This window comes from Narcine bancroftii, chromosome 8 (assembly GCF_036971445.1).
Source record: "Narcine bancroftii isolate sNarBan1 chromosome 8, sNarBan1.hap1, whole genome shotgun sequence".
Lineage (NCBI taxonomy): Eukaryota > Metazoa > Chordata > Chondrichthyes > Torpediniformes > Narcinidae > Narcine > Narcine bancroftii.
Window position 1 is genome coordinate 89,869,469 of NC_091476.1, and position 7,723 is coordinate 89,877,191.

Genomic DNA, 7,723 nt, shown 5'->3' on the forward strand with positions numbered 1-7,723 from the left:
CGTGGTCATGGTCCTTGACCATGCCTTGAATCCAACTGGGGCAGTTTATTCACTTTTATTCAAACCCCTGCAATGTCTTTGGAATCTGAGTAGTGAGTAACAGAAGGCTTGTTACAATGCATTAATGACTCAGAGCTCAAACACAAGTGTTTAAACAAGCGTCAAATGTCAGTCTATATTACAGCCACACCATAAAACTAGACACACTGGCATTTGTATTCCTGAAATCATTGTGTAATGTATTGTCTCAAAGACTTAAGGGATTAACATTTTCTGAGATGTTTCATAAAGCAACAATTCCAACAGCCTGCTGTTGGTGAAATGACACCATGGCTTCACTCTACAAGATTTTGTCCCTGTATTAAGGCAAATACTGTACTTGCATCTCTTGGGTAGCGGTTAGCCCTACGCCTTTGCAGCACCAGCGATCGGGACTAAGATTCTAATCTCTCGCTGTCTGTAAGGAGTTTGTGTGTTTTCCTCGGGTCTGCATGGGTTTTCCTTGGGGGCTCCGGTTTTCTCCCACCATTTGAAATGTACCAGGATGTAGGTTACTTTGTAACTGGGCGGCATGTCTCGTGAACCGAAATGGCCTGTTACCATGCTTTATGTATGTATGTGTGTGTCTCTATGGCCTGTTTTATATTCCATTATTTCAGTTCAGCCATTGTAGGAAATGTGGCTGATAGTTTTCATACCTATTGTAATGATTTAATAATATTGCATGTGGCCTTAACATCGGAGAGGATCTTCATAGGGACGTACAGCACAGCCTTTGGCCCAACTTCTCCATGCCAGCCAAGAGGCTACACAAAGTAGTCCCATTTGTCTGCATTTGGCCCATAATCTAATATTTTATTTTCCATAGAGCTATCTAAATGCCTTTCAAAAATTGTACCTGCCTCTACCTCTTCCTCGGGTAACTTATTCCTCATACATACCCTCCTCCGTGTGAAAAACGTACTTCTCAGGCCCCTTTTAAATCTTTCCTATCTCAGTTTCCTGAGAAGATAGAGAGCCCTCAGGTATGGCACTGAGAATGTTGCTGATTTCATGCTCGGCACTTGGATTGCTCTGGACCAACTGCCTGACGTAAGTATGGCTCAAGGAGTTGGGACTCAGTTGTATCCGCACGTTATTTGTTCTAACAAAGGCATGGATGGTCGAGAAGTGGTGGTTCGAGTGGATTCATAAGAACAATATTATCAGGAAAATCTCAACAGCTAAGTTTGTTTCTTCTGCAAAAGAGAATGTTGAGAGTTGTAGGTTGAGGTTTCACAACGCAGAAGGAAGTCATTAATCCATATCTGCTACCAAAGGAGAAAACCTATTTGTTCCTCTGTTAATTTTCCAAAAAACGTATTCTCTGTAACACAAGCCCATCAACCTCCCTGTCATCTTGTTTGCCGTTAAGCTGCACCACGGGCCAGTTACGTGTTTGTGGTTCTGGAGGAAGTCCAGATGGTCACAGATACAACTGCACACTGGATCCCAATGCAGGGATCGAACCTGCATCGCTCGAGTCACGAGGGATCAGCACCAACCGATGCTCCACCTTGCTACCTAATTGCATCATTTCCTGTTGCAGGGGGTTGGGGGTGTTCAGAAGCTCAACCTGGTGAATATGAAGGCATTGATAACAATCCATTTGGGATTTGAGGAGGAGTTTCCTGCCCCACAGCATGGTAGGAGGGGGGTGGAATTGAAAAGCTGAGAGGAGAGGGACTGCATTGGAAGTGGCTGCTGAGAGCTGGATGAGCTTGAACTGCTCGATCCAGGAAGGCCAATAGGCCCGTCTAGTTTACTTTCTACCATCTCTGCCATCATATGGTAAACTGTTGACCATTATGTTCATTAATCCCCACCAATTCATTTGAAAGATGAGGAAAATCCCGGTGACACACAGGAGAACTGCAGGATTTAGGGCTGAACATAATCTGCTGGAGGTACTCAGCGGATCAAGGAGCATCACTTCTCCCATACCAAGGTGTGTCTGCACTGTTGCTAAGTTACTTTTAAATATTAAGATAGCTGAATATTTGTTATCTGCCTTTTTATTTTGTTTATGTATTGTCTTTTTTAATTCAATTAGTTGGTATTTAGTTGTTTTGTGTTTTTTCTTAACGAAGTCCATGTTCAGCTGCAGGCATGATAGAACAGGGAGGATAAAAGGTGAAGTTGCATTGCTTATTAGAGAGAACATTATAGCAGTGTTGTGGCAGGATGGTTTGATGGGATTGTCCAGTTAGGCTATTTGGGCAGAATTGAGGAATGGCAGAGGCATAAATACATTAATGGGAGTGTATTATAGACCACCGAATGAGGTGAGGGAATTAGAGGAGCAAATTTGTAAGGAGATTGCAAACACAAGGTGGTAGTTGTGGGAGATTTCAACTTTCCGAACATTAACTGTAAGATGACTGGATGGGGTAACGTTTGTTAAGTTTGTTCAGAAAGTTTTTTTAATCAATAAGTAGAAGAACCGACTCGAAAGGGGGCAATACTGGATCTTCTATTAGGGAATGAGATAGGTCAAGTGACAGAGGTTTGTGTTGGGGAACACTTTAGGTCTAGTGATCACAATACTATTAGTTTTAGGCTAGTGATGGAAAAGAATAGAGGTGGCCAAAGGTTGAGATTCTTGATTGGAAGCAAGCAAATTTCAAGGGGATGAGAAAAGATTTAGAAGGTGTGGATTAGGATAGGATATTTTCAGGGAAGAATGTAGCAGATAAATCAAGGATATTCAAAGGAGGAGTTCTGAGAGTGCAGAGTTGGTCTGTCCCCGTGAGGATTAAAGGAAAGGTTAGAAACTCCAGGGAGCCATGGTTTTCAAAAGATATTGGGAGCTTGGTTCCGAGGAAGAGGGATGTGTATAACAGGTAGAAACAGCAGGGAAGAGATGAACTGCTTGAGGAATATATGGAGTGTAAAAAAAATCTTAAGAAGGAAATTAAAATGGCTAAAAGGAGATATGAAGCTGCTTTGGCAGGAAAAGAAAAAATAAATCTACAGGATTTCTATAGATACTTTAAAATAAAAGAATAGTGAGGGATAAAATTGGACCCCTTGAAGATGAGGGGGGTCGACTCTGTGAGAAACCAGAAGAGATGGGTGAAATTTTAAATGATTTTTTTTTTCTTCAGTGTTCACTAAGGAGAAGAATATTGAGCCAGATGAAGTGAAGAAATATAGTAGGGAGCTCATGGATAATATAAGAATTAATGAGGAGGTAGTGTTGGCTATATTGAAAAAGATCAAGGTGGATAAATCTCCAGGTCCTGACAAAATATTCCCTAGGACCCTGAGGGAGGTTAGTGAACAAATAGCGGGGGCGTTGTCCGAAATATTTAAAATATCACTGGTCACAGGGGAAGTGCCGGAGGACTGGAGGGTGGCTCATTTTGTTCTGCTGTTCAAAAAAGGATCCAAAAGTAAATCTGGTAATTATAGGCCCGTAAGTCTGAAGTTAGTTGTGGGTAAATAATGGAAAGTGTTATATGAGATGGTATATACAACTATTTGGAAAGACAGGGATTGATTCTGAGTAGACAGCGTGGTTTTGTATGTAGTAGATCATGTCTGACAAATCTTGTAGAGTTTTTCGAGGGGGTTTAAAAGGTTGATATTGGGAAGGAGGTGGATGTTGTCTATTTGGACTTTAGTAAGGCATTTGATAAGGCTCCACATAAGAGGTTGGTAAGGAAAGGGGAAGCATTAGGTATTAATGATGAAGTAGTGAAATGGATTCAACAATGGTTGGATGGGAGATGCCAGAGAGTAGTGGTGGAAAATTGTTTGTTGAATTGGAGGCTGGTGACGAGGGGAGTGCTTCAGGGATCAGTACTGGGTCCACTGCTGTTTGTCATATATATTAATGATCTAGATAATAGGGTGGCAAATTGAATTAGTAAATTTACAGATGATACAAAGTTTGGTGGTGTTGTGGGCAGTTAGGAAGATTATCAAAGCTTACAGGGTGATATAGGACAGATAGAAGAGTGCGCTGAAAATGGCAGATGAAGTTTAATACTGATAAATGTGAGGTGCTACATTTTGGTAGGACTAATCAAAATAAGTCATACATGTTAAATGGTAGACAATTGAGGAGTGCAGTGGAACAAAGGGATTTAGGTATCATGGTAAATAATTCCCTGGAAGTTGAATCACATGTGGGTAGGATGGTGAAGAAAGCATTCAGAGAATAGAATACAGAAGTTGGGATGTTATGTTGAAATCATATAAGGCATTGGTGAGGCCAAATTTGGAATATTGTGTGCAGTTTTGGTCGCCGAATTACAGGAAGGATATAAATAGTATAGAGAGAGTGCAGAGGAGGATTACGAGAATGTGGCCGGGGTTTCAGGATTTGAGTTACAGGGAAAGGTTGAGCAAGCTGGGACTTTATTCCCTGGAGCGTAGAAGGTTGAGGGGTGATTTGATAGAGGTATTCAAAATTATAAGGGGGACAGATAGAGTCAATGTGGATAGGCTTTTTCCACTGAGAGTCGGGGAGATTCGGACAAGAGGGCATGGATTGAGAGTAAAAGGGAAAAGGTTTAGGGGAAACATAAGGGGAAATTTCTTCACGCAGAGGGTGGTGGGGAGGGGTGTATGGAATGAACTTCTAGCAGTGGTGGTAGAAGTGAGATTGATATTAATATTCAAGGAAGGGGTGGATAGGTATATTGACGGGGGAGTTATGGGCTAAATGCAGATCAGTGGGACTAGGTGGGGGAAAATGTTTGGCACAGACTAGTAGAGCCAAAGTGGCCTGTTTTTGTGCTGTAAATGGAATATTGTGTGCAGTGTTGGTCGCCGAATTACAGGAAGGATTTTGATGCAAATGTTCATTGTAAAATGTATATGGCAGGAAACGTATTATCATCGAAAAGAATGGGTGGCATTTCGAGATTAAACTCTTCATGGTCCAAATGAAGAATTTTACCCCAAAATATCGACTGTCTTCCCCTCCCATTGATGCTACTAACCTGCTGAGTTCCTCCAGAAGTTTGTATTCAGGAAAATGCCGATGTTGGGCATCCAAAACTAACCATCAATACCAGTAGAGGCACACTAACAACGTTGAATACTGTCCATCTGACGGCCAAGGGTACGTTCTCTCGGTCTGTATTCCTGGATAAAGTGAGTGACCTCATCCGAAAAATGGCTGCTGCTGGAAATTGGTGTCTCTTCGAGTCTGTGTGAATCTCTGTAGGGCTGGTCTCTGCCACAGGGAATGGACTATGAAGTATGATTGGCTTCTGATCAGCAACCTCTCATTGAAGCATGTAGTCCCAGTGCCTGCACTTTGAAGAGTTTTCCAATTCCTTCTACTCCTCCCTGCACTTTCCCTTTAGCTTAAGGTGTTATTTTTTTTCAAAGTCAATAAATTGTTCTCATTTGAATAAAACTATTACGTTTATTTAAATTTTGACACAGCGACAGGTCCTTCCGGCCCACGAGTCCATGCCTCCCCAAATACATCAATTCACCTACAATCCCCGTACTTTTTTTGAAGGGTGGAAGGAAGATGGAGAACCCAGAGGAAACCCATGTAGACAGGGAGAACCTACAAACTCCTTACAATCTGCACCAGATTTGAACCCAGATCGCTGGCACTATAATGGTGTTGTGCTAACTGCTCCGCTAAGCAGGTCGCCATTAAATCTTCTGTGATTAAAAATCTATTGCTCCCACCCCCATTTATATTTCCTTAGAGTCATAAAGTCATGCAGAACAGAACAGGCCCTTTGGCCCAATGTCCCCATGCTGACTATTTTGGCATTCTGGGCAAGTCCAATTTAATAATAATAATAACAATTACAGCACGGAAACAGGCCATTAGGCCCTTCTAGTCCGCACCGAACCAAACACCCCTTTCTAATCCCACCTCCCTGCACAATGCCCATAACCCTCCATCTTCCTCTCATCCATATACCTGTCCAACCTTTTCTTAAATAATACAATTGACTCCGCCGCCACTATTTCTCCCGGAAGATCATTCCACACAGCTACCACTCTCTGAGTAAAGAAGTTCCCCCTCATGTTACCTCTAAACCTCTGCCCCTTAATTCTTAACTCATGTCCTCTTGTTTTAATCTTTCCTCCTCTTAACGGAAATAGTCTATCCACATCCACTCTGTCTATCCCTTTCATAATCTTAAATACTTCTATCAAATCCCCTCTCAACCTTCTACGCTCCAAAGAATAAAGACCCAATCTGTCCAATCTCTCCCCATACTCCAGATGCTTAAACCCAGGCAACATTCTGGTAAACCTTCTCTGCACTCTCTCCACTCTGTTTATATCCTTCCTATAATTAGGCGACCAGAACTGCACACAGAACTCCAAATTAGGCCGCACCAACGTCTTATACAATCTCAACATCACCTCCCAACTCCTATATTCCATGCAATGATTGATAAAGGCCAGCATACTAAAAGCCTTCTTCACCACCCTATTCACGTGAGTTTCTACCTTCAGGGAACGATGTACCGTCACTCCTAAATCTTTCTGCTCTTCTGTATTCCTCAATGCTCTCCCATTTACCACATATGTCCTATTCTGATTCTTCTTACCAAAATGAAGCACCTCACACTTATCAGCATTAAATTCCATCTGCCATTTTTCAGCCCACTTTTCTAAGCAGCCCAAATCCCTCTGCAATCCTAGAAAACCTTCTTCATTATCCACTATTCCACCTATCTTAGTATCGTCTGCATATTTACTAATCCAATTCACCACCCCATCATCTAGATCATTAATGTATATAACGAACAACAATGGGCCCAATACAGATCCTTGAGGCACACCACTGGTCACCGGCCTCCAACCTGACAGACAATTATCCACTACCACTCTCTGGCCTCTCCCTTTCAGCCAATGTTCAATCCATTTGACTATCTCAAAATTTATACCTAAAGACTGCACCTTCCTAACTAACCTTCCATGTGGTACCTTATCGAAGGCCTTACTGAAGTCCATATAGACAACATCCACTGCGCTACCCTCATCCACATTCCTAGTCACCTCTTCAAAAAATTCAATCAGATTGGTCAAACATGACCTTCCTCCCACAAATCCATGTTGAGTACTCCTGATCAGACCCTGTCTATCCAGATGTTTATAAGTACTATCTCTAAGAATTTTCTCCATTAATTTACCTACCACAGACGTCAAACTTACAGGCCGATAGTTGCCAGGCTTCCTCCTTGAACCCTTTTTAAATAACGGAACCACATGCGCAATGCGCCAATCCTCCGGCACTATCCCCATATCTAATGACATTCGAAAAATTACCGCCAGAGCCTCTGCTATTTCCTCCTTCACTTCTCTCAATGTCCTGGGGAAGATCCCGTCTGGTCCTGGAGACTTATCCACCTTTATATTCTTCAAAAGCCTTAAAACTACACCTTTTGTAATCTCTATATTCCCCATATTTACCCAATTTGCATTCATTTGGTCCATATCATTCTAAACCTTTCCTATTTATATATCTATCCAAATGCCTTTTGAATATTGTAATTGTAGCTGCTTCTACAGCTTCCTCTGGAAGCTCATTCCAGACACGGACCACCCTCTGAGTGAAAACGTTTTTCTTTTAGATATACAGCATGGTAATAGGCCATTTTGGCCCACGAGTCCATGCTGCCCAATTTACACCCAATTAATCCACAACCCCACAGTACGTTTCGAAGGGTGGGAGGAAACTGGAGCCCCG